The 27,285-nt window shown below is 32.6% G+C and overlaps 1 protein-coding gene and 1 non-coding gene across 5 annotated transcripts in view; both read right to left on the bottom strand.

The window, feature by feature from the left end:
* Positions 1-27,285, bottom strand: part of LOC118187558 (uncharacterized) — a 338,262-nt gene that overhangs the window by 136,798 nt on the left and 174,179 nt on the right. The window lies entirely within an intron of this gene.
* On the bottom strand, positions 4,883-4,955 carry TRNAI-GAU (transfer RNA isoleucine (anticodon GAU)). Its single transcript has one exon. It is a non-coding gene; the product is annotated as a tRNA-Ile (tRNA).

The raw sequence follows: 27,285 nt of genomic DNA, 5'->3' as shown, positions 1-27,285 counted from the left end.
GTGAGGGCATATCTCATTTTTCATCTCTCCTACTTCGAAATAACCTAATGTCTCTACAAAGTAATGAAACTTTGTTTTTTTCTTCAATCAATTAAAACAGTAACTTCAGGCTCTAATGCTTTATACAAAATGAAAGTACCATTTGTAGAGTGAATATTTTATATGAGATGGTGACACGATATAATTCTGAGAATCATACCTAAATATTTAATTTACTCACATATTTAAAGCTACTTAGATTTAATTACTTATCTCCCTTGATTAAGTGGTGCTAAATAATATGAAAAGAAAAGGTCGTTGCTTATTTCAACATCATATTGATAATTTAATGTTTTATATTTGCAAAAACGCGTAATTTAATACCTTTAAACTCGGCGGCATTTAATGAACATTTCACTCAATTTAAATATCGAATTTAAATATGATTTTCCGTGCCTGTTTCAATCAGATGTGAGCGTAGTTTGCCTTAATATTCATTAAAATTACATTATTATTATAATTCACTTTATAGTAAACGTACGCTGCGGAAAAAATGGGACAGTTCTATATCTCCCGTTCCACTGGGCCGATTGACGAAATTCAAATTGCGTTTTTCATGTCTCGAAAGCGCGATTTAGGATATATATTAGATTTATATATGGCACTGTTCTAACATAAGTATTTTAACACAAAATCCGACTTTTTCTGAAATAACATACCAATATTTTTCCATATTTCGATTCTACGATTCATATTATGCATAAATATTAAATTTTGTAAAATTTGGTGCGAAATTTAAGGAGAAATTCAAAAATGTATCTTCGCGCATTTTTTTTCAGTTTGCACTAAGAATAATATGCTTGGCGAACTTCTAATTTATAGCAACCTATTTTCCTGTCCTTTTCATTTTCCGATTTTGTGTCAAAATACCTATATTAGAACAACGCTGTATAGTACATATCCTAAGTCGCGCTTTCGAGTCATGAAAAACGCAAGTTGAATTTCGTCAATCACTAGAAGGGGAGATATAGAACTGTCCCCCTCTTTTTTTTGAGTAATGTAACAAGTACCTTATAAGTACTACACTAATATCAGAAAGGGAACCAATGCTAATCGACTTTAAGGGCATTTCTTAATGTCTTAATACTTCATTCACCAATCTTTTATGAGCATACAAGAAAATATTTATTACAGAGTATTACATAAATAACGTTAGCTAAAAGATTTTCGGAAAATCAGTTCTGATGTTTTGGGGTTAACTAAAACAGAAGTTGCAAACCTGAGTTTTATTTTGTCCTCTAATTATAAACTAGGTAAGTTGTACCTTCTGTCAATCAGCAATTTAGAAAAATTATATCAAGTCAATTTTATTCTAAACAAAGTTCGTTCAAAATCACTGAAAAAATAATCAAGGATGTTGAAATAATCTAAGATTGTAGTATTCCTTTTACTTACACGATGTTTTCAAATAGGGAACTGAGAATTGGAAGTAGCAATGTTTGTAAAGTTAATTAATGTACAAAAATAAATAAATAAAAATAAAACAGAGTTCTGAATTAAAAAAAGACTATGTGATGTGATGATTAGACTATATGATGATGACAAGCATGTAATTACAACAGAGGGAATAAAGAAATCAATAAGAAAGTGTAACACTGGAAGTAATATAAGTAAATATGTATAAGTACGAAAATGACATAAAGCGTAATGAATAATAATTCAACGCGAAGAATGAACAGAATGCTGGTTGCTTTAGAAAATGAATAGACTGGACACAGAGCCTATTTCTGATGCCTCTGGAGTTTGGCGTTCTTTGCTAACCTAAAATTATAACAAAACTCTAAAAAGGACAGTCTATGTATTATGACTATGACTTGTATGTATCACAGATTCAGGGAAAGGATGTAAAGAACCCTTTAATTATTAAAATAAAGTTTAACTGTCAGTATTAACTCCTACTTACAGAAAATTATGGTTTAAATTAAAGATAATGGATGAATTAAAACTAATAAAACTAAGTATAGTCTAAGTATAAACTAACAGCTTCACAGTTTCAATAACGTGCAAGCTGGGTCTGACCTAAGTCGGCATAAACAAGCCTGATAGAAGAATGCTAATCGCAAGAGAACCAAATTTAGCAACGTGGCCTTCAAGCAGGAAGAACACGCTCTGATTCTACTCTCTAAAAAATTCCTTTAAATACTCTCCATTTTCTACGTCATTTGAATATCGCGCGACGTAGAAATTTACCTTATTGGCAGGAAAATAGAAACGAGATCGATAGGAAAGGATATTAACATAAAATAGCAGGTAAAGCAATTTAAATGATAACTCTACATGCTTATTGAAATATAAAAGATAAAGAAAGAATATAAAATGTGGTATTATTTTTTAAATTTAACTTATAAGATTTTTTGTAATCAGTTAATCATTTTATTAAATTTTCTAACATCCTCCTGCTGAGTTTCACTCTTTCATTGGATATGTGTGTTACGGGAAATGATTACGATTAGGATTTATTAGGAATGATACAGGAAAGATTGTAAAGAGTCTGCATAGTGCTTGTGAAAAATATAAGGTATTCACTTTTAAAATAGGCCATTGACAACAACAAAAGTTTTTAACTAAATGGGTTTAGTAGAAAGTAATTAATTAAAACCATTATATGAATTGACGGGTTTAACATTTAATTTTTTTTAAATATTTAATTTTTAAAAAATAGAGTAAATTTAATAAAATATTTCCTAGGTGTAAATAAAAGCAATACAAATGTTTAATAATTTTATAAACAAGGAAGGTATATAATTAGTAAGAATGCGTTTCTGGAAGAGAACATTTCCTTCAAAATTCTGTATTAGCTTTAAGCAAAATTAATTTAATTCAGTAAAGGTTTATTAATTACTCTTTAACATAGTTGATAAACTGTAAAAATTTATTTAACTGAAATTTCTTCATTAACTGAATTGATTTCAACTGAGGTTTTAACCGAAAATAATTGCTACATAAAAATACCAAATTATGTAAAATGTGTTTTACAACATATGACAAAAAGAAAAACATTTTGCTTTAATCATGTTGCTCAATTAGAGATATAATATCTCTGAGAACATCTTTATCCCGTTGAAAACATTGTCCTTTTGTGTTCATGCAATTTATTGTATTTGAGCAGTATACGTTTACAGTTATCTTTATCTCACTGTCAAGAACAGAAACCTGCTAATCAATGAAAAATAGATCTTCTGCAGCAGAAGAAAGCATGCATTATTAGGTTTTTGTCATATTTCAGTTGTTTCATACACGTCTATATTTCTTTATCGTACATTTCTTAAGTGTTCTTCCTTTCAACACATAAATGAACACACATATTTGTACTTTCAGAACGTTAAAGGGTTCCATTTCGTCCCGTAATAGGAAAGATTGTTTCGCTTTTGTTATTAGTTATTAAGCTGCTCGCATTGAAAGGGGTACTTGTTGTTTATGAAATAGTTTCTAACTATAAGCATTAGAGAAAGAAATTCTTGCGATTTAAATTCATACCATTGCTTAGGTGTATTAAATGTACCTTGTCATTCCAGAGAATTGGGCATAAGACTATGCGAAATGAATTTTCTAAATACTAGAAATATTTATTGGTCAGGGAAAAGTTAAATTTCAAACATTTTAAAAAAGAGGCGAATATGCCAGCTATAAACTCTCTCTTACGCATCGTTTGAGAAGCATTCATGCTTATTAAAAGACGTGATGTCTTTGTTATTTGGTATTAATACTTATTCAGTTATGCAATGAAGCCTTTCCTTATTCCAGAAGAATTTCTTAAAGAAAGTTTCTTGAAATTCAAAAAGTGTGAAACGTTTTCTAAACAAATAACAACGGAAATAAAATGCATTGGCTTCCAGTTTTCTCTTTTGAAACAATGTTTGCCATTACATTCAAATGAACATATTTCTCTACTTTTATGTTTCTGAAATCTGCCGCTTAAGAAATATTTTCTTCCAATTAAATTTTCATGACCACCAGCATTTTTGGTTCATTTCGTAAAGATCTAAAGAAGGAATTAAAAGAAATAAACACGATGAAATTGCGAAACGTTTTCCTTTTACTTCGACTCAGTACATTATAAAGAATATTATTGTCTCAGAACGACTGAATGTATTAAAATATCAAGTTATAAATAAGACGTTCAAGTTTTCCTTATATCAAATAATTAGTAATCATATTTTAATAACTCAGAATTCATATGAATTCATGTAATTGGATATTGCCTATATTTTTATCCAGGAGTAAATTTTATATCTCCATGAACGTAAAATTAGCACAGCTGCACTGACATTCGATAACAGTATTTAAAGGGACATATTAGAAGTCATTTGTCTTCAAACATTTTGATACGTCTGAAGAAAATTTAAAAAAATAGTTTTTAATTTCGTTTTACCATTTATTTCATTAATTAAATATTTTTGCTACGCTTTCAGTTGAAACGTTTTCTACACAGGTAAAGCCAAACTTTGAAAAATATATTTGAAGGAAATATTTAATGACAGTAAGAAAACAAAACAAGTACACTTCATTTAAATACTCCAATTAAAATTGTTAAATTTGTAGAGACATTAGGTTAATTGGAAAAGCTGGAGAGATGAAAAATAGTAAACGTCTTCACCGGGAATCTAACCACGGACCTCTGGAATGCCGACCCAGTGTGCTGACCACTACACCATGAAGGCACGCTAGGAAGCGGGGAAAATACCATATATACTCCCCTTTTTAAAGGGCGACTGGGATTTTTATGCGAACTAATTGCCAAATCCTGGGTGTGGAGAGTCATCATCCACAACCCTTTTAGTTCGGGCGCCACTGTAGAGACATTAGGCTAATTGGAAAAGCCGGAGAGATGAAAAATAGCAAACGCTTTCGCCGGGAATCGAACCACGGACCTCTGGAATATCGGCCCAGTGTGCTGACCACTACACCACGAAGGCACGCTAGGATGGCGAGAGAAATACCTTATAAATTCTCCAAATATTTATCCTCATGAACGAAAATATTGCCATGCCTTTAGCACTATTTACTGCATATAAACATGCTGTACTTTCAAATTTGTGAATGTTACATTATAGTATAAAGTAAATTATTACCGAAAAGATACATTAGAACTGCAACGATGTGCATTAACTTCGAAATGATAATTTGTTAATTCATTTAAAGTGGCTAAAAGGAATAAAAGATAAGCCCATAGCAATCTTATACATATATGCGATGCAATTTATGTTACATAATATAGCCTGTAGAATTTGCAGGATTTCCGATTACATATACTTTCTGTTATAAGCTATTTATTCACTCTGGTTTAAATGAAAATTTAAAAAATCATGTGTTTAAAATAAAGCTACTTTTGTTATCAAATTTGTATTTTGCAATTCTGCTTATTATCTGTAAGTGTCCCTGTTGAATAATTTCTTAATTTTAGTTTTAGTTTTTAGCGAAGAATGTATTCTCTTTGTTTCTTAAATCGTCACCCAAAATTCAAATTTCATATGCTTGTAAATATTTCAGCTACTTTATACGAGAAACAAATTCCGAAACTGAGTATAAATTAAGATCGAACTTTCAGCAATAAATTATCAGACTGTCATGATGCAGCGATAAAATAATAAGTATTCTCTGTTTTAAGGTCTCAGCAAGTGCAGGTTTCTGTAGAATAAAATTTTGCTGCCAGGAAAGAAGAAATCAATAAATAAGGTGAAATAAAATAAAAATTATAACATAATAAAAACGCTTCATTGAAGGACAAGACTTCGCTTCACGTTTATTCTGTTTGGTTTACATCGATTAAGTTTGCTCTTGTTCATTAAAAAATATGCAAACAAGTCTAAATTGATTTAAAATTTGCACATCAGCTCAACCTTAAATATTCTCGAACCCGAATCCTATTCTTAAAGCTCTCCATTCCTGAATATAAGAATAATAAAAAGGAAACAAAAAGAGAAAAAAACTTTTACTTTTAATTTTAAAAGTTTTTAAAAAATTAAATATTTCATATTTTTGATCCATTAGTGGTAGTAATTTTGCTGTAATTTGCCTCAGTGTATAACTACACGCGATTTTCTGTTGAGTTTCAATGGGCTTGCAAGTCACGTTTATGCCAGATAATGCCATTTGCGAAGCCAGGCATAGCAAAAATACTTTATTCAGGTTTAAGGGTTTATGTGAGTAATGAGTAGTTTTATAGAACTTCAGACAGTAATAAGTAGTGGTCTACTGTCGTAATTGGCATAACTACAGCAACAAATACAGTAATCTTCAACTGTTGGATATTTTAATATCTATATTTTCTTTGTTTTATTTTGCTTTGAATTATAAAAGAATGCTTTTGTTGGACGTCAGTAAAACTGGTCTTCATTAAGTCTTTTCTTCCTGTATGATGGTAAAAAAAAACCCCTTTCACCTGAAATAGGTATTTATTTATGTTTTTTTTGTTTGATTATGATAAAGCAAGCTAGAAGATACATGTCTAAGGGGAGTGATACCTTCGTAAAGGACTTTCTAAAGCTAATAGACTCATATCCACTTTACAGACGAAGAAAACCACAAAACCATCCATGCAGCCAGCCCATTCTTCTGGAATCGAACCAGTCAACGGATTTACTGCTCCCCCACTGGTTGGCCTGCTTATTTATGGCTGCATTATATATAAAAATAAGATGTTTTAGTATTTCTCATATATAAAAAGATACTAATTCAGAAGTCAAACAACAAAAATCAGCGTTATATTTACAAAATTTTCTCGACATTCTGGTCACACGTAACACATCCAACTTCAGTACTACGGTTTACCGTAAACCTTCATCGGTTTGCCTTCCACCATACTTTAAATCATGTCATCCGACTAAACAAAAGTTAGCTTCATTTTATTCCTATGTTTTCCGTGCTCTTCAAGTTTGCTCCTCCAAACTAGCCCTTGATGAAGAACTAAATTATTTAAAAGCAATAGCTATTGACAGGGGCTTTCCACCCAACATTATTAATCAAGCAGTTAAAAAATTCTCATCTCAACACACTAAAAGGCACACTCTTGTTTTAGGAGATTATAAAAATTCTGTTGTCATTCCCTTCTTTCCATCAATTAGCTATAAAGTTGCACATATTTTGCAGAAATTTAACTTTCAGGTTGTTTATTCTCCCATAAATAAAATTCCGAGTTCCATACTCAAGGATCCCATTCCGGATATGAATTCCTGGGGTATTTATAGGATTCCTTACCAGTGTGGTTTAATTTACATTGGCCAAACTAAGAGAGCCTTAAAATTTCGCGTCAAGGAACATGAGGCATATGTTAGAAAAAAGGAAACACAGAAGTCTTCTGTTGCTCAACATTGTTGGTCCGAAAACCACACTTTCAGTTTTTCTGCTGCCAAAATTATTCAAAAAACATCTTCCATTGGAGAACTGGATTTTCTAGAGGCATTTCACATTCATAAAAATCTTTCTGTTCTAGTTAACGATCCTAATTCCAATCCAAATTTGCCTTCGGCCTTTAAAGAAATTATGTTTTAGTTCTGGTTTCACCAACAGATGGCGCCACTTGCTTATTCTTGTCCAGGCTTTCTTATCTTATCTAATCATTATTTCCTACCTAGTTCATTTGCGGTTTTGCAGCTGAAGATGGTGGTTCGGTAAAACCATCGAAACTAGTCCTGTGAAAATTTTGTAAATATAACGCTGATTTTTGTTGTTTGACTTCTGAATTAGTATTTATTCGGCGTGTTATTGTGTCTTAATATAAAAAGATGTTTAAAATATATCACGTCGACAAATTATTGTAACTGAAAGGTGATTTTATAGCAATGAATTATTTCTTGGATATACTGATGTATTTTACTTGAATCTATGTAAGAAGAATAAGACGAAAATAATTAAAGAATTGCAGAAGTGCATCACTCTTTCAATAATGGGTAAAAGATGGAATTTGTAAGAATTTTGAAAGTGGAATTATTAAAATATTAGTTGGAGCGTTAGGTGAAATGCCGCCCAATGAATCCTTCGAAGATGTTAGTTGTGAAAATAATTGCATCTGATCTTCCGGAAAAGACCAGCGATAACAAGCGAATGTTGCATACTCAAGTGACAATGAACGTAGAATGATCAGACTTCTTAAGTCTAATATACGGGAAAGAGTATATACAACTGCAGATAATTAGGATTGAATGTAGATGATCTCTCAACACGGCGAAAATTATTTCGTATCGACTAAAGAAGCAGTTACTCTCTACGCGAGCCATTGATATCTAGAATGGAGAATGGATCATTAGAGAAAAATCGTATTTTTAGTAACTCAATTCAATCAGATTATAGTGAAAATATAAACGATAACTGAAAATCAAAGATCCTAATTTCATCGTCACAACTCTCAATGCCGAAGCAGGCATATCTGCTGGAATGATAGTTTAGAATGCTAGAATGGCACCTTTGATGTGTCAGCAAAAATATCTGACCGCCGAAGATTACATATTATTGCCTTTTATATCCTGTAGTGAAGGTGATGATTTTTTGCCAACGAAGATGCACGCATCCAACAGAATTTTCCATGCTACAATAGCTAACGCTGTTTATTTAAATTTTGCCAAACACAAATTAAACGTTTTTATATTGCAATGGTCTCCTTAGTCTTCAGATCTCTACTCGAATGAGGATATGTTTGTAAAGGCCAACAGAAGGGTAGAAAAAAATGAATTTGCTAGCAACAAACCTTCAGAATTGAAAGATGTGACTTATCTCGCTTGAACTCAGATGTCCTAAGAAACATATAATGGACGCCTAGCAGAACTCATTCCATATTGAGATAAAATGTGATTCAAAAAGTTATATCTTTTGACAATGACTTATTACGTTGTCCGCGAAATGTGTAAGTGCATTTATTGGCTGCAGAATATGCCAAACTTAAAACAAAAATAGGAATAATATTTGTATTTTTTCCAAATTTCATAGATACAAATTTCTTACAATTCCTATAAAAATGATTTTAATTGTAAATACTGATTTTGCAATATATGTTGGTTAATTCTTTAAGTTTCTTCAGTTCTACTATATTTCTAGACGCGTTTGAAGCTGGTCGAGCTAAAATATCAATTCTGAAATCTTTAAATGCCTGAAAACTGGCATAAAAAAGTATAATGCAAACAGAGTGAATCCGTATACATATATAAGCTTAAAGTGTTAAGTTAGAACTACTCTGAAAAGTTCATAATTATTTATTGTGCTAACATTCAATGCATTAGATATAACTATTCTTAATTTCTTTCACATTACATGTGAAAAAAAATCAGTAAAATCATGTTGATTCGAGGAATTCGGGGGATCCTGTTTAGATCGGACGATAAAAGTTAAATAATCTTATCAACCTGGCTAATGAGAGAGTCCAGTACATAATTCAAATGATTTGGAGTAGCGTGTGTTCATTGGCGATTGCAGGCAATGTGTCTAATGATTTAGTATTGAGACTCTTTTAGTCAGTTAACACCTCAGAAAACGTGTTTTCAATATCTTAGATCTAGATGAATGCTTTGAAAGGTATTATTAACATTTTCATTTGTGAAAGCAATTCCCCTTTATTGCATTATTTTTATTCAGTTGTAACTTATGTTAATTAACCAGTTATTACGATTTAAGCCTTTACAATATATTCTCCTTTCCGTATTTTTCACCAGAAATTAAATAAAGTTTTCGTCAATTTAATCTGAGGGTTTTTAATCTTTAGATAAGACCTTCTGGCAACAGCGTCTTGCTGCTGTATTCGTACCAGATCTGCTTAAATATTATACTCTGGCTTTAGCACATCGCTAGCTGATGTTTTAAAATATGCGCCGGAAAAATATCCGAGTCAACTTAAACTGGTCTATTTTACGTATATTTTTAGATTAAATTACCTACGTTGAATTTAATTGTCGGTTATGCTGAAATTTAAATTTAGCTTAAATATCCACAAAGTTAATTTAAATATGCACAAATAGTGGAAGATTTATCAGTAGCATAAGTTTTGACAATTCTGTCACATTTTTAATACTAAATGAAAAGTTATTTTAGCCTTCTGTATTTTGTGAGTTGTTTAAGACGTAGCGATAACTTGCTACTAATCTAATTATGTCTGCAGTACTTTACCTCTAGTTTCCAGTTACAACAGAAAACTCTACACATCATCTACCGTTATGAATTTCAGAATTTTGCTGTTTGTATAGTAACGAATTTGCGTTACTTATATAATACAACTACAAAAAATTATTTTCATTATCTTACAAATTATTTTAGTTGACTTTACTATGAATTATTAAAATGAAGCTTAAACCAAAATTTGAACTCAAAGTGTTGTGCTGTTTTATTCGTAGGAAATGGTATTAAGTTCACAATGATAAAACCCTAGGGATGTTTCGCAATTCAACTCATGCACAAAATAGTGCAGATCCTTTAGATCAAAGCTTGTTTAGTTTAAGCATTTGAACTGTTCAGAAGATTTGACTAAATACCTCACATTTAAAAGCGCCTTTTTTATACGTTTCATACACTAACTGAGAGATTTAAGCACAGTGTTTATTTTGCTTTAAAAGTTTATTTGTAAAATACACAGACAATTTTATTTTTACCCTAAGAATACCTCGATGTCCTTAATAAATATTTTTGACAAATTTGAAGAAATTCTAATAGCTATATATTTTGTTTCCTAACATAAATAAGTATATATAATAAATTATAAGGAAGTGGAACTTTCATTTTTGCATTTTCTCTTAACTAAATAATACACCAAAAAGAACTAGAATCTCGTTTTGCTTCGTGCATGATAAAATATTTTATGAAAATCACGTTCAAAATATGAAGAAAGTATCACTTCCTGACATGAGTAAGATTCGGATAACGAAAACGAATTGACTGCGATTTATCACAGGCTTAGAAAATTCATAGAAATGTGCAACTTATTTTACTAGAAAAATCTATATGTTTTAAAACAGAAAACATTGAACTTTGTCACTGTAATATTTTAGCAGTATTAAGGAAATAAGAAAAATTCTTCTAATGATTTCTATAAAGATACATATACAACTTAATCTTTAAATAATAACTGCTTTTAAATCGAAAACAAATCAATTTATGCATCAATAATGACAAAAATTCTTCAGTTTTGATTTAGTGTAAATCCTGAGACGTGATTCAAATTAATTTTTTACGCAGTTTACTTAAACTGATTTCCTAATTAGCAGTGTGAAACAGAGCTTTAAATCGGATTACGGAAATGTTACGAGTAAAATGATCTCAGAAGTCAAACTTTATTGAACCTAATCAGACACAGTGGACCTATTCATTAATTGTGTATATATACATATACTTCATCAGTGCTAAAGGGTTGCTAAATCCTTTAAATTAGCAATATGCCTCTGCGCTGGAGAATAAACCAAAGTGACTAAGTTCTGATAATCTGGGGAGCTTTACCTTATTAGCTGCGTTCAAACTAAGGCTTAGGATTTCCAAATTTGAAAATTGGTTCCATCGAAGTTACAGCGTCAGATATGAATAGATAAACTATATTTCAACGAGAATTAAATTCCTGTTTTCGAGCTTATTAAGGTACTGCGCAAAAATGTTAAAACAATATCTGAATTTAGGTTTCTTACGATTAGGAAAAGAATAATTAGAAACATACATCACCGTAAACCGAAAAATATTTGTTCATTTAATTTAAAAACCAATAAAATTATTTATTCTGGCATACCAGTTCCGAATAGTAGAAAATCTATCTCCTGTATGAAAATATTTTTTCGTTAAACATATCTCATGAACTTTTTCCATTGAGAAAATTAATTTTATTAAAATTTCTCACAGAAGTGATTTTCAGTTTCGCTATATTTGCCCCCAAAACGTGTCATTTCTTGTACTTTTAGAGTTTTCAGATTACTTATCTATTGGCTTGTTTCATAATTATTGGTCGATTCCTTTTAAAATAAAAGAGCAGCAGTAACAGACGTAGAAATAAATTTCAATCAGAAAAGTAGTATATGTTCTCGGTAAAAATACAGCTGCCCAGCCTGAAACAGGACAAAATTCCTCATTTGCAGAGCTTGATGAACTCATAGGATTTTGATGAACGGTGGCGCTTCTGATTAATGCTCAGAGTGAGTGAGGATCAAGTATTCCCAGAAGTTAATTTATTGCACATGTCCAACAGAAACACATATTCATAACACTTCATTTTGCTTTAATATTGGACTCAGATGATTAAAGAACGATGGTAGTTTTGAGTAAAATTTCTGGTGGCCTTCCTACAGTGCCCTTTGTGCGTCAAGAATTTATAATACACTGTATTACCTTTTATTAAGTCACAGATCTTATCTAAAAGTGAGAGTTAACCTCATGTTTTTGGGCAGAAATGCATGTTTCCAGGCTTTGTATCTGCTTTTTTCGTTGATTTCGTGTAGAACTTACTTATACAGATTTTTATCATATCCATAATGGCCAGTTATCTGGAAACTTTTGCAAGTGATACGACAAGGTAATTACTGAGCTCACATGCTATGAACGTTGATATTTCTTCCACTTCTTGAACAAATTGTCCTGCACAGTCTAATAGCCTACTCTTGGTTTATTATCGATGCAATAACAATAATATGAAATCTTTAAAATAACCTATGAGCATTTATGTTACTTAACTTGACATCCCACGCTTTACTGACTGTAGCAGCAATTCGGACGTATTACATTCAAGTGTAAATACATGCAAAATTACCAATATCACATCACATTGCTACATCATATCACTAGTTGCCCTCACTTGACTGAAATATGTGTTTTAATATATTAACAAAACCAATAACTTGCCAAAAGCATTTGGTTAGGATGTGTCGTTGTACTGTCTCTGTAAGTTATCGCTGCCAGAACACACAAATAATTATTTAACAAACCAGTACAAAATACTAGAGATGGTCAAGCACATGGAATCTTGTTTGGATAATAAAATAATTTTGGAACTTCAGTTATTTTTATTTTTAGCTCGATAGTTTTCGCAAAGGTTTGAAGATTGATTTCAGTTAGTGTTTTGTTGATATTAAAACTTTTGAGCAATGGAATGGGATGAAGCCTATCTAGTAAATACACTGCGATGAATAAAAATTCTATTGTATGCGTTTTACTCTATTTTTCATCAGTTGGGCAAAAATTTCAAACTTCTTTAATGGAAAAACAAAATTTGACATTTGTTTAGACTACAGTCTTTTTTCTATATCAAAAATGTGAATATTCGGTGTTTTCATCCGATATTTTAATGCCCAGTTTGAACTCAGAATTTCTAGGGAATTCTTAGCGCGTTTGGTTTACAAAATAATGGTTTACTGAAAACAATTATTCTACATACATTACGCTTTACTTACATAAAAACGGGTTCCTGGCAGTAAGTAACTCATTTAAAGATTACGATTCCATAGAATATGGAGAATTTTTGTTCCTATATCTCTCTGAGGTTATTTAATCGAAAAATTTTAACATTTTTCCAAAATGAATTTTCATGGGTGATCTTCTCTTAACATTGTTTAAAAAGCTGCTAGTGTGCAGGCAAGTCTCCCTCAACGAGATAATATACTGTTATAAGAAGTCGTTGGTCTCCCCTTTATTTACGCATCGTCTTTGTTAATCCGACCGTACGAAGACAACGCTTGAAGGGATTCCTCAACCGGTTTCTCCCTCTCTTTCTGCGGCTGGAGTTCGGGGGGGGGGGGTAAAGGACGGCCTTCTGCCTGTTCCTTCCCAGCTGCCGAAGTTGATGCGCTTCTTCGTGAACTGCTGCTTGTTTACCATGCAAATGTTTTGTTGAGACTGAATCGAATCAACTTGCAAGTGAAGCTTATTGAATTGAAACTCCAGATTCGTATAAGATTGCTGCTGTTATGTTTTCTACTGTCTAGTAAGATATACATGTATTCACTGGTACGTTCTTGTTCATCTACCTCGTGATTCCTCATTTAAGTTCAGTGTGCACATGCTTTTTTATTTTTATTTATTTATTTATTTATTTATTTTTTGGTTCAAAAACTAACTTTCATTAACCTTTATGCTGATCGACTACTAAAAATTATGATGGTTGAGTTTTCTCAGAACGTTTATTTTGGACAGATGGAGAATGAGTTATTTGTGCCGGTGAGTTAAGCAGTATTTTCGGAATATTTGTGAACACACATGTAGTATAGATCTGGTGTGAAATGTGTAAGAACCAGCGTTTTTTTGTCTGTCTAATACCATGATTTAAATTTTCATTAATACTTAATCTAAAATAGTGATGCTGAAATATAAGAATAAATAATTCATTTATGATTTCTTGGTTGTCGTCATTCTGGGTAAGTTCTTCGTTATATGTTTCTTTCTAGATCTCACATTTCATCTCACATTTATATATATATCTATGGGTTATTGAGGATACAACGTAATTTTATTATTAATTGACGATTTTAGAATTTAAAATATTTTAACATTTTGCACCCATTACGCGCAATTTTCTCTACCTTTGGTGCCGTTAACATCCACTCTCAACAGCTAGTTTGTTTGTCTGTCTGATAGCATCATTCTTTGTGTCAAAGGCTTACAGTCCTCAGTTAGTATTCGACAATTACTGCGATCTTTTTACAAAGCATCGCTTAAAGTTTTTCTTCTGTCTTCCTACAGAAGGAAAGACTCATCAGACTTCCTACAGCAAGTCTGATGAGGTTTGCATTTGAATTACAGTCTTACTTCGCATAATAAACATCTCGCCCCACGAAAGTCCGATGTAAAGAAAGGGAGCATGGACACAGAAATGATCACACAGCGAATTTAGACATTGCGCCCGAATATCGTATTGCATTATCAATACGTTAAACGCGCATATATTGGTTAATTTCTATTCATACAGAAAAGGCGTGTTTTGATTAAACAAAAAGGCAATGAGCAATGAATTAAACACATTTCTTAATATTATACTATCACTAAAAGGTCGCAAGATGTGGGTTGATCAAAAACATGAGGAATCCCAGGCAGACGTTTCTCCTTGTGAGAAGAAAGAAGAAAATGTAAAGAATCTGTGCCTGCAGCGAACATCAATAACCTTCTGATGAAATGGAAAATGATCTAAGCCTCAATGCTTCATTTGTATCTGAAGAAACCTGAGGTGAACAGAGTGGCAGATAATTTTAGCTACAATGCCATGCAACTTTCACACCAGTCTTGGAAAAAAAGACAATTTCAAACACCTTCCTGTAGTAGAATATTGGCGGGGACGTCTGTATCCAAAGACAAATATCCGGAACCGACCGCTGGCGGTAGGAAACCCGGTGTTTGATCTGAGGGTGCAGACGTCGAGCGATGGAAGCAAGCCTAGCCTCCCTCAGTCTAGCATCGGCCTCCTCGTGGCGCCCGCTGTAAACTACGTCGGCTTCGGCTGGCATATTCTAACGATGCTGGACAACCATCTCAGTAGTCTGACTGGGCGTGATTTCTGGAACCGACCATTTATGGGAAGATACTAGGGGTTCTTCTAGATCACTGGCTAGACTTGTGTCTAGACAGCTTCGGCCTGCAGAGTAAATAATAAGACTTCATAGGACTAGAGCCCTAGTTCATACTAAGGCAGGTTCGGACTTGGCAGGGACCGTACTGGTACTATCGTGTCCGTTCCTTTTGCCGTGGTAGAGTTATATAGTGGAGAGTAGTATAGGCTATATTGTGGGTCGTGCCGCCGTCGGCGGGCTCGGTTCGCTGCTAGCGAGCGGACGGTTATGCTTGAGGTTGTCAATGCACATTTGAAACCTCAATGTGGATGAACCACAGCCATCCAAGCGGCTCCACTAAGTGGACGCTTGGAATTTTTAGACGTATCTTTTAAGGTCTGAGTGCTGAATTTTTGGGCTTAGATTATTGATCGACCGGAGTGGTGCCCCGTGTCATTGAAGAGTCTCTTTTGACTTAGTTTCCTCTTCCCCGCCTGAATCCCCGCCCTCAATTACGCACTGAGCGTGCAGACCACCACAGCACAAAGGCATGAGAAGAAGGCGGGAGAAATACCATATAACTGCATAAAATATTTTAAATAGAAAAAACAGATTCGCGATCTTTTGGAACTTTAAAGTTTAAGTCAAAATCAGTGCCAGAAAAAGGTTCATTCTACCCATATAATATTCTTCTTATCCATATAACCAGTAAATATTAAAGCAATTTAATTTTAAACTAAAGGGGGGAGTACCCACTGTTCATATACTTTATTGCTTTTAAATTAGATTGAGATATCTGTAAATTAAATTACAATCACAAAACATTAAATTTCAGCCAAGTTCGCAGAAAAATAAAAACAATTTTATGTAGTTTAAATACAAAAGCTTGCATGAAAATGAGAAAGGTATTCAAACGTGCAGACAAAGAAAGTATAGGGGATAGATATACTGCAAGAAAGGAAAAACGTGCTCTGTTCCTGTACAGTACTCCAGATATCTATACTTATTTTCAGACGCATTATAGTTTAAGTGTCCATTTAATGGCTGAAGTGAAATTAACTAACTTATGTGGGTACAATCTTGAGAAAAAAGGATTTATTTAACAAAATCAAATTTCAACAAACTGTCAAATTTCGAATGGGGTGGACAAAAGAGAAACTTATTAAGAACTTACGAAGGATCTCACAAAGATGAAAAATTCAAGTGTGGGGTCCGCTTACAGTCGAGATGCTAAGAGGTGGTGTAAGACGACATGCTTTGACATTACAGAAGCAGTAACTTGTTCAGTAGTGCTTCTAACTGACATTGAAAAAAATTATAATTTCACGACTAGTGTTAGAGGATGTTAGCCATCTATATTCTGTCAACAAAGCTTCTCGATTTCAAGGGGCTGACCGATCATTGACTCTGCAGCTCCTCTGATATCGTCTTCAACTATAACGAAGCAGAAGACGTAAAATACGTCAGAAAAACCAAACGTGCGTGAGTAATTCAGTCTGCAAAATGTACAGGGCATTTAAAATAGAATTCTCTGAAACTGAATGCAATAAAGATAATTCGTTATATTTACCTTTAATCTGATACTGCTTCTATGCCGTTCCTTATTCTATTGCTAATTTTTATTCTTGATATTACAGTAGTGTAAATGCTTTTCGTTGATTTATAATAAATATGTTTGAGCTCAATGTCGCAATTATTCACGCAACCCGAGCAACACGAAACTAAACCACCAGCTGCCTCAATACAATCTGTTCAAACTCAGTAAACCCCTAATTACAGGAAAATAGCCTTCTCATATTATTTAATCCTTTACACAGAAAGGCAAACCCTGTTGTAGAAAACTGGAGTGAATATTTAATGGATAAAATACTGCAAACCGAATTAAAATATTTGAAACAGTACTTATATAGAAGTATCACGACCATAAATAACAGATCAAGAGAATGATGGAGCTATAAGTAAAAGACGAAGAAAAGGACTCTTCGAAGCCATGTTTAGTAATTGATGTCGCATTGGTTTAGTAATTAAATACTTCAGCTACATTAAAAATATCTGATATTCATTTTTGATTTTAAAAGTTTTATAAGCATTACATTCGTTTTAAAATTCAATTTCTCAAAAAAGAAGTTCAAAACTTTTAATTTTACCCAAGCGAGAATAAATAAGACTTGAAAATATTACTACACGCTGTTCGCGAATTAGTTTTCTGAGCTTGTAGTTAAAGCGTTAATTTGAATAACTAAAATAGTTAGTAAACTGCTTAACTGTTTTAGTATTTTATCCCAATTAAATTCAATACATTTTTAATTACCTTCGAAAGATAATTTACTCTTTAAAGGATAAAATATGTGAAAACCGAAGGCTTTAACATTCGTTCGATTTCGGACTAAATCTTCCCGATGTACACAATGCAACGAAAATATAAGAATTATTCTTAGGTTTTTCTAGCAAAGCGATTCTATCCTGAAAATTAACAGCCTCAAGTTTTTCGTAATTAAACAACTGGAGGCAAAATATTAAAAATATAAACATTGTCAAAATAAAATTGTTGTCATTTTAATGGGAATTTAATTTAGTTAACAAAATGATTAGCTCATCCATGTCCCCATTATGATTACATTATTTCAAAATCAGTTAAATTAGCATTCTTTAAGGTATTTCTCCCGCCTTCCTAGCGTGCCTTCGTGGTGTAGCGGTCTGCACGCTGGGCCGGTATTCCAGAGCTCCGTGGTTTGATTCTCGGGGAAGGCGTTTGCTTATTTTTCATCTCTCCTGCTTCCAAAGAATACCTAATGTCCCTATAGTGGCCTCGAACTAAAAGGGTGTTGGATGATGATTCTCCTCACCCAGGATTTGGCGTTTGGGTCCCATAAAAATCCCAGTCGCCCTTTAAAAAGGGGGAGTATATAAAGTATTTCTCCTGGCTTCCTAGCGTGCCTTCGTGGTGTAGTGGTTCTGCACGCTGGGCCGGTATTTCCAGAGGTCCGTGGTTCGATTACCGGCGAAGGCGATTGCTCAATTTTCACCTTGCCTCCTTCCAAAATACCTATTGTCTCTACACCTCTTTTATTTTGTTCCAGAAAGAACCGTCTCATTGATTCTTAATTTCACCAGATAAATGAGACAGATTAGTGACAATAAAATCACACTTTAAGAATTATGAGGATCGAATTAGGGAAAAAATTAGCCTTTAAATTTATGAATAGGCAAAAACTGAAAAAGTATTAAATGTAACACCGAAACTATAAAAACGATAATCAGTATAGAAAATATAATGGATGAAAATTTAATAACGAATTTTAATGAAATACTAACTAATAACTGGTAAGTTTAAAGCGAATTAGAATAATTAGGTAAGGCTTAAAGCAACCAATATTTGTTTTGTAATACAAAAAGCAAGGAATTTTAAGGAAAGAATCTTTCGAATTTTAAGCATTTAATAGCAAGTAGTCTGAAGGTTCAGATACTATTAAAACAACAGAAATAAAAATTATCCCATTTGCACTGAAGTTGGCATTGAAAAATAAAGAAAAACGGAATATAAACATAAGAAAATTGGGTTGACATTTCAAAGGCAAGCATCATATCTTAAATTGAAAAAAAAATGCAGTTTCATTTTTAATAAGCAGAAAAGTATACAGTAAGTGAAGATTTATAATAACAAATGAGCGCATATTGTACATTCGCCAAGAGCAAAACCGATACATTATACTCTGTGAATTTATATGTGATATTGTGAGATACTGCATAGTTCCACTTACTACAGAACATGAAATGTGTTTATTATGGTGTTAACAGAAAATACTATATTAAAGAATGCAAGAAAAATTGTATTAAGTTTGAGGCTATATTGCTTACATTCATGCCAGATTAGAAGGTACAAACAATATAATGTTTCAGCAAGAAAAGCATAATAAGACAAAAGACTACAAATTTGAGAGAACAATCCATTATAGAAACTAAAATCATGTTTCTTCTTGATGTGAAGAAAGTAAAATACATCCAAACAGTATAAAAGGAAGTTAAGCATTCAGTAATTAATTGAAATTCGAAAATAAAGATATAAATCCTGATTAGAAGAAAAGTAATAATAAACATCAAAGTTGTAATTATAAAATAAACTTATAATAAAAACTTGTGTGGACATCAAGTTACAACACAGAATGAGACTGGAATGAAAGCTTTTAACACCCATAGGGAAAAATGCAATACATAATAAGCGAAAAGTTATAAATAATAGACTTAAGAAACATATTTATTTCGGCACTTTTTATATTTAGAATTATTGAATCAATTTTCATGAAAGCAAAGATCCCAAACTGATCCAAAGAACGACATCTACAGATAAAAATTGAAAAACCATTCAAAATAAAAGTGAAATTACCTTTTATGATTTAACTTTATAAAATAAAATTAAAAAATCAAGTAAAATCAAGCGGAATACATCAAAGAGGAAATAAATTCTTTCGACCGAAGTTTCTGCTTTTTATTTCATCATTTATTTGCATATCTTGGTGAACAGAGCGAAAATAATGGCATATACACGGATGAGGAAACCGTATAAAATAAATAGGATGACAAATCTCATTCACCCTAAAAGCATTTGACGTTAAGTACTTTGAATGCTTTATTTAGAAACTTTTCACCTTTGTTTGACATTGATCCTTGAATCAAGTATTATTTTGCGACACAAATGACGTTATCTGTAGGAATTTAATGAGTCTTTTCACTAAGTCATCATTAAACAAATGCTGACTTTTGTCATTTATTAAACCTCTTTCTTGCTCGCGAGTCTCTTGCACCTCTTCCTTTGAATGTTGCTTAACTGTTTATAAAGTATTTGCACTGGAATGCAGACACTACAGGTTACCTTCCAGCTGATTCTAGACAGGCGCTGCTCAGTGCAGATGCCCCTGCTAATTCTATACTGATCGCAGAACATCATATGCGGGGAAAAGCAGACATGAATTTCATTCTGAAATCCATTTACATATAACTTTAAAAATTCACGGTTTCAATATTTTGTTACGTGGAAAACCCTTAAAACACAACATGGAATAAACTGCAGGAGTTTAAAAATTTTACTGCTTTAACTTATTACCTTTAATTCGTTTAAATATTAGGTTATCCTTTGATGACAAATACAAATGAAACAGTACAAAAACATAAGCAATTTTCATTTAATCGCATAAGCACTATTTTGCTCTATGTCTTGAACTTTTCTTAAGTTTTGCCAATGTTAAAGTGTCTAATTCTCAATATTAATGGGCTTAATTTTCTGCAGATATTTAAAAACACCTGCTTCCCTTCTATTATAAGCAATAAAAATTCAGTAGTGAAATGGAAAATATACTATATTGCAACTTCTCATAATTAACGACAAAATAGAAAAATGTATTTTCATCTAACCTTGTTGCGAATACTATCCAGTAAAAATTTGTGAATGCTTTTGCTTTCATATGTAACATTTTGAAAAACAAAAATATCACATATCAGGTTTTGAATGTAATTATATTAAACTGTAGAATTAGCAGCTAACGATTTATTAAAACATTACTTTTAAAGAATATAAATCGTTTTGCATTTTTATATAAAATCTCGATACAGTTAATTTGCACTTCTTCAGTTAATTTACATTTCAGTTTCTCTTGTACATCACAGCATAAAAACTTGATAATGTAAGCAGATTTCAAAAGAACTTAATGCAGAAAATCATAAATTTTTAGCTTCTAAACTACTCTAAATTATTATACAGCTCATTAATGCTTTTCTTATTTCCAAACATCAATCTACCAAAACATCAATTATTGCTATGTTTCAGTTATTTTATTAAGAATCCCAGAAAGAAATGATGTAAAGAGTTAACGATGAAAGTAGAAAATATGCAACATATTGACATAAATCACATAGAAGAACTTACCGTATTTTGAGCATAAACCAAACTGAAACTTACTTCAAAACGTTTATTCTCACTTTTCTCAAGGAAATCTCCAAGTTTATATACTTTATATTACACTCATGTCCATAAATTAAGGATAATTCGGAGTCACGCGGAAATCGAACTCTAAAATAAATATATCACCTGCAAAATCACTACACACATCTTCAAGAATCATATGCAAATTCCAGGAAGTAGCCAGATGACACCGATGGTACGTCACAATGACGAGAGTGTAAGAGAGTGATATATAAGGAATACAGGCAAAGAAGTAAAATTGTTCGCAGGCGCTTTATAAGCATTTCAGTGCAATAACCGAATAGTTATGACACAAAGGACGCATTTGGATGATTTTTTACGTGGTAGAATTATCGGCCGTCTGGAATGTGGGCGTACCCAACTGGAAGTATCAGACGAACTTCGAATTGCCCCAGAGTGTCATCTCCAGGCTTTGGCAACGATTCCAAGATGATGTTAATGTGAGTAGACGTTACAGCACAGGTCGCCCCAGAGTTACAACGCCGAATGAGGACCGGTATTTGGCAGTTACTCCCCAAAAAACAGGGGGAGCACAGCCTCAGACCTGTCTCGTCAGCTCTCTTCAGCCACTGGTAGGACAATTTCAAGGCAGACCGTGTACAGACGCTTAGGGCAGATTGATCTATATGTTCGTAGACCTGTCAGATGCGTTCCACTTACTGCAACTCACTGTCGCCTGCGGTTAGCCTGGAGTAGAGAGCATGCATTGTGGACACCGCAACAGTGGGCTTGTGTGATGTTTTCCGACGAGTCCAGGTTTAGCTTGCAGTCTGATTCTCGCCGGACTTTCATATGGAGAGCTCCAGGTACCCGTTACCACCAGGAAAACATCATTGAACGACACCGTTACGGTGGTGCAGGAGTGCTCGTCTGGGGTGGAATTATTCTGGGTTCCAGAACTGACCTGCATGTACAGATTGGAACCATGACAAGCCAAATCTATCAGGACGTCATTCTGGAACAACATGTACGTTTGTTTCGTGGCGCCATGGGCACACTATTTGTGTTTATGGATGACAACGCCCGTCCTCACCGTGCAAACATCGTAAGCGAATGCCTTCAATCGGAGGATATCACCCATATGGACTGGCCAGCATTCTTACCGGACTTGTATCCAGTAGAGCATGTGTGGGACATGCTTGGCTGACTCGTTGCAGCCCGTCAACCTCCTCCTATATGTCTACCGGAACTTTGGAGAACATTGCTTTTTGAGTGGTGTAATATCCCCCAAGATCAGATCGATAATTTGATACTCAGCATGCCTAGGCGTTGTACGGACTGTATTGTATCGTCTGGGAGACATACAATGTATTAACAATCATACCATCCATGTAATATTGGTTTTTGGGAAATAGGTGTTTTTTGTAATTTGCTCCAGGGAGAAAAAATCGCTAATTTTTTTAATAATATCAAACATATAGCATTTTTTTTTGCTCTTGACTTTTTTTTAATAAATAAGCGTTACAAATAAGTCAAATTTAGTTTGCTTCTAACTTTTCCTTTGCCTGATTTTGCATTATCCTTAATTTATGAACATGAGTGTAATTTAGAGAAAAAGTAGAAAGGTAAAGGTGTTAGTTCAATGTAAAATTCAGATTAACAAATTCTTGACTTCTGTTTTATTAAATTCAGTTTAACAAATATTCATCTAACTACGTATATTCTTAACAATATCGCCAAATTATCCACGTATTAAAAAGATTGCATTTATAACCTCCAATAATATTCAATGAAAATTATTGATTTAATAGCTTTATAATATAAGGTATTTTCTGCGTACTTTTTGTATGCCTTCATGGTGTAACCGAGCCACACTCGGCGTGTATTCGAGAGTTCCAGGTTCGAGTCCTGGCGAGGGCATTGCACATTTTTTAGGTCTCCCTGCTCCAAAAATAATCCCATTACTCTACAGTAGCGCCCGAACTAAAAGGTGGTGGATGGTGATGCTGCACCACCAGGATTTAGCGATTAGCACCTAATCCCCAGTCGCCCTTTAAAAGGGGGAGTATATAAAATATAATCTCTGTCCTTTCTGCATGCCTTCGCGGTATAACGGTAGCACACTCGACGTGTTTTCGAGAGTTCCAGGTTGGAGTCCCGGTGAGGGCATTGCTCATTTTTCATGTTTCTACTTCAAAAATTATAATGACTCTACATTAAAAATAGACAAACAAATCAGCAAATGAGTTAAAAAGCATTCTTTGAATAGAAAGAGCCTATTTATTGACTACTTGCAGTGTTCATAGTTGATTAGTGAGTTGCCATCTCTTTTAGTCTTCGGAACAGAAATGTGCATTGTGCCAGCTGATGAAATAATATTTCTGTTGATTCTTTTGAAACATGCTGAAAGATCAGAAAGATAAGGTGGCTTTCCGTAGCAGAATAACTTCGAACCATTAATGATGGGGTTTTAAAGCATTTGATTTCGTTAAACTCATATCAATGATAATAATGAAATGCTTCAAAACAATTTTAAATGACTAAACAATTAAAAAGGTACTGGAGAATTAGCTCGAGCATGTCCAATTTAAAATTTTGTTAATTCTTAAAAATGCACACGTTGTTTTCTGTACCAAGAGAAGTTTTGATTTTCTTGATAGGATCTGGTTAGGAAAATCTTTGGTTTTCCGCTTAACTTTGATATGGATACAGAACTTCTTACTGTTAAGCAACTTCTAAAAACAAGCCTAAAAGAAATATAAATGAATATATTAATTTGAAATATGAATTATGAAGCTAACATTTCCCTTTTATGACAAAAATATTATAGCAATTAGAAATCTATTTAATAAGACCCACAGTTTCAATTATTAATTCTTCTATAATGCCAGTCAAAAATTAAAAGGCTTCAGAACTTATTTGTTGCAGAAATGTTCAAGAACGGTGATTTTTTCCATTCTGAAAAGTCAAGAGCGCCGAATTATTAGCAAAGAGGGATCCGTTTGCTAAAAACAAAAATCAATTCCCCTTTCTCCGCATTCAGTAAAATAGTCAATTACTGTTCTCATACGAAACTACCATTTCAACCACGTTCTTAGAAAATATAGAAAGAAAAATTTAATCTTTTCATTGCATTCTTTAAGAGCTAATCAAACACCGATGTTTCTATAAAAGCTCCAAAGACATCCACTTACGAGTAGTTTAGCCTCCTTGAATAATCCAATCACACTTTGGGGATATTAAAAAAAGGAAAGTTTCGAAATATTATAACTTCTTTAGTACTTCATGATGAAATTGGAATGTTTAAGGTACTGACAGGTGCTGCATAAAAAATTAATTTTCTCTTTTAATGATCTTTAAATTTGTCGATCTTTTTGAAGTGAAAGGCTGCTGCCAACGCAGAGTTTTATTTAATGAAAGACATCCATGTTTTATTAATAATTCGAATATTACTCCTTTATTTGCTCCCCCGACAAAAAGCAAAGATTCATGATTATTTGCTTAAAAATCAATAAAAACCTACCTAAAAGTCTTTCGGACTGACGTTTCATTAGTTTCTATTCAGAAGCTAGAAATTATAAAATTATGTTGCCAGTTGCTTTGAATAAAAATTATAGAATATGAGTTAAATTTAATGATATGTATACATATATTTACTTTACTCAAGTTAAAGAGGGCACAGTATTTAATAAATAAATTTTAATATGTCTCGATCTGTAATAAGTGATTTTTTTAAATTATTTGCAAACAGAGTTTCTTAAAGAATTTTATAAGGCAAATTCTATTTTGGTTAAAAATAGTATTCATAAGTTTATAATATATTTTTATAACTTTAGAATAGTTTCTTCTGTAATAATAAAAATTATAGAATATGAGTTAAATTTAATGATATGTATACATATATTTACTTTACTCAAGTTAAAGAGGGCACAGTATTTAATAAATAAATTTTAATATGTCTCGATCTGTAATAAGTGCTTTGTTTAAATTATTTGCAAACAGAGTTTCTTAAAGAATTTTATAAGGCAAATTCTATTTTGGTTAAAAATAGTATTCATAAGTTTATAATATATTTTTATAACTTTAGAATAGTTTCTTCTGTAATAATAAAGAAAACATTTATTTTCAATTCCAAAACAGTTTTCAGTTTCCTTTAAAATAAATACACTTCAGGAAAGCAGACATATATCCCACAAGCAGTAGAAAAAATCCCATCAAGGAATATTGAATCTGTAAGATTACTTTTATATAACACATTATTTCTGATGTCTAATCTTTCTTGCAGTCCTAAAGTTTCCTCTACTCCACCAGAAATGGAAATGAAGTTAGTTTATATATCGAGTGAGAATCTAAGCACAGAGAGAACGCTTTAGCATTTCAGTATATTATACTGATTGAATCAGTTTTACAGACCGAAGCGCTGGAATACTGACTCAAACCTGCTGAAGTGTTATGCTGATTGTTGGTGAGTTTAGGTTTCAACTGGGGTTTTTTTTACTGCTTGTGGGATATATTTCCGCTTTTCTGAAGTACATTTCAACTGTAGTAAGAAAGAAGACACACTAGCATAGGGCCTCCAATGGTATACGTTCACTCGTGGTCAGGTGGGTGAAATGCTCCCAATAAACAAACGTTATCACAGGAATCGGGTTCTTAGTCTTTAATAATTGATTTTTATGCTATTAAACTAGTGCTGCACTATCAGGTCTCAAGAAGTGGAAGTTTAGGTTCTGTTTATCATTTTACTGGCGCTGTAAGGTAATTTCTCCCTCCTTACTGTATGAATTTGTGATGTAATTGGATACATATAGCCAGCAATCGGAAGTTTCGGAGTTTGAGTCCTTGTAAGAAGCTTGCTCATTTCTCACTTTTCTGATTAAAAAAGTCTTATGTGGAAACCACATGACTTCCTTTTACGGCATTTGCTGCACTTCATGTAAAATTATTTTCTAGAATTATTCTGACTTAATTAACCGATCTCTAAAGGTAGGTTGAAAATGACTTAAAAATTTACAAATTTAGAAATTAAATATCACGCTCAATTTTTGTCGTATGGGAGTCAAACTTCTAATTTTATTTTTTCATAACGAATATAAAACTTTCCCAACTGGGAGACCGCATTAAAAGACTGATTTCGTTATTTGCCGAAAATTAATTAATTTTTTTAAATCTGACATTGCCAAATTATGAATATTTTCTTTATTTAAAGCACTTCTATAAATGGAAGTATATGACTACGACAAACGTTTGAAAAAAATAAAGGCCTAGTAATAACTTTTAAGCCGGGTAAGGGGATGGGTATATACACGTTGGTTTTGTCGATTGCAATGAGAGAAGGGAGGTGCACAACTAGATGTTATAACAGTGCCAGATACAAAATTTCAACGTTCTCTTCATATTACGTCAACAAATCAATAACTTTAGATGCGTTTATGATTAAAAAAATGACTATTTTAAATCAGTTTAAAAACGTCAGCACAGTCTACAAATAATTTATTTTAAAAATTGAAACAAATTAAAGTTAATCATTTTTGAGTTATGCCAGATACATATATACATACATACATACGTACGTATGTACATATGTAGACGCGTCAAGAAAAAAATCCCTTTTGAATCCATTTTACAGTCAATTTCGGATAACACAGTCCTTTACTCTGTCTGTACGTACAGACATCACGCAAAAAAAATTATCCAAACGGATTCGGGAGCTGTTAAAATGGATATTTCTGTTGAAATATGATACCCTAAATTTGTTGCCGTTACAACTCAGTTCTTTACTTCGTACAAGAAAGTAAAATTATCTAATGACTCTATAGCTTAAGTTCAAGCTTAAGTACTTGTTAACGTTTTAGTTGCTTTTATTGTTACGATTTTTATGTTTTAAGTTTGTAAGGTATA

Source organism: Stegodyphus dumicola, chromosome X1 (genome assembly GCF_044657685.1).
Source record: "Stegodyphus dumicola isolate Sdum_Otavi_A_Nest chromosome X1, ASM4465768v1".
NCBI lineage: Eukaryota > Metazoa > Arthropoda > Arachnida > Araneae > Eresidae > Stegodyphus > Stegodyphus dumicola.
The sequence above is the reverse complement of the archived record's forward strand: the minus strand, read 5'-3'. Positions and strand labels throughout refer to the sequence as shown.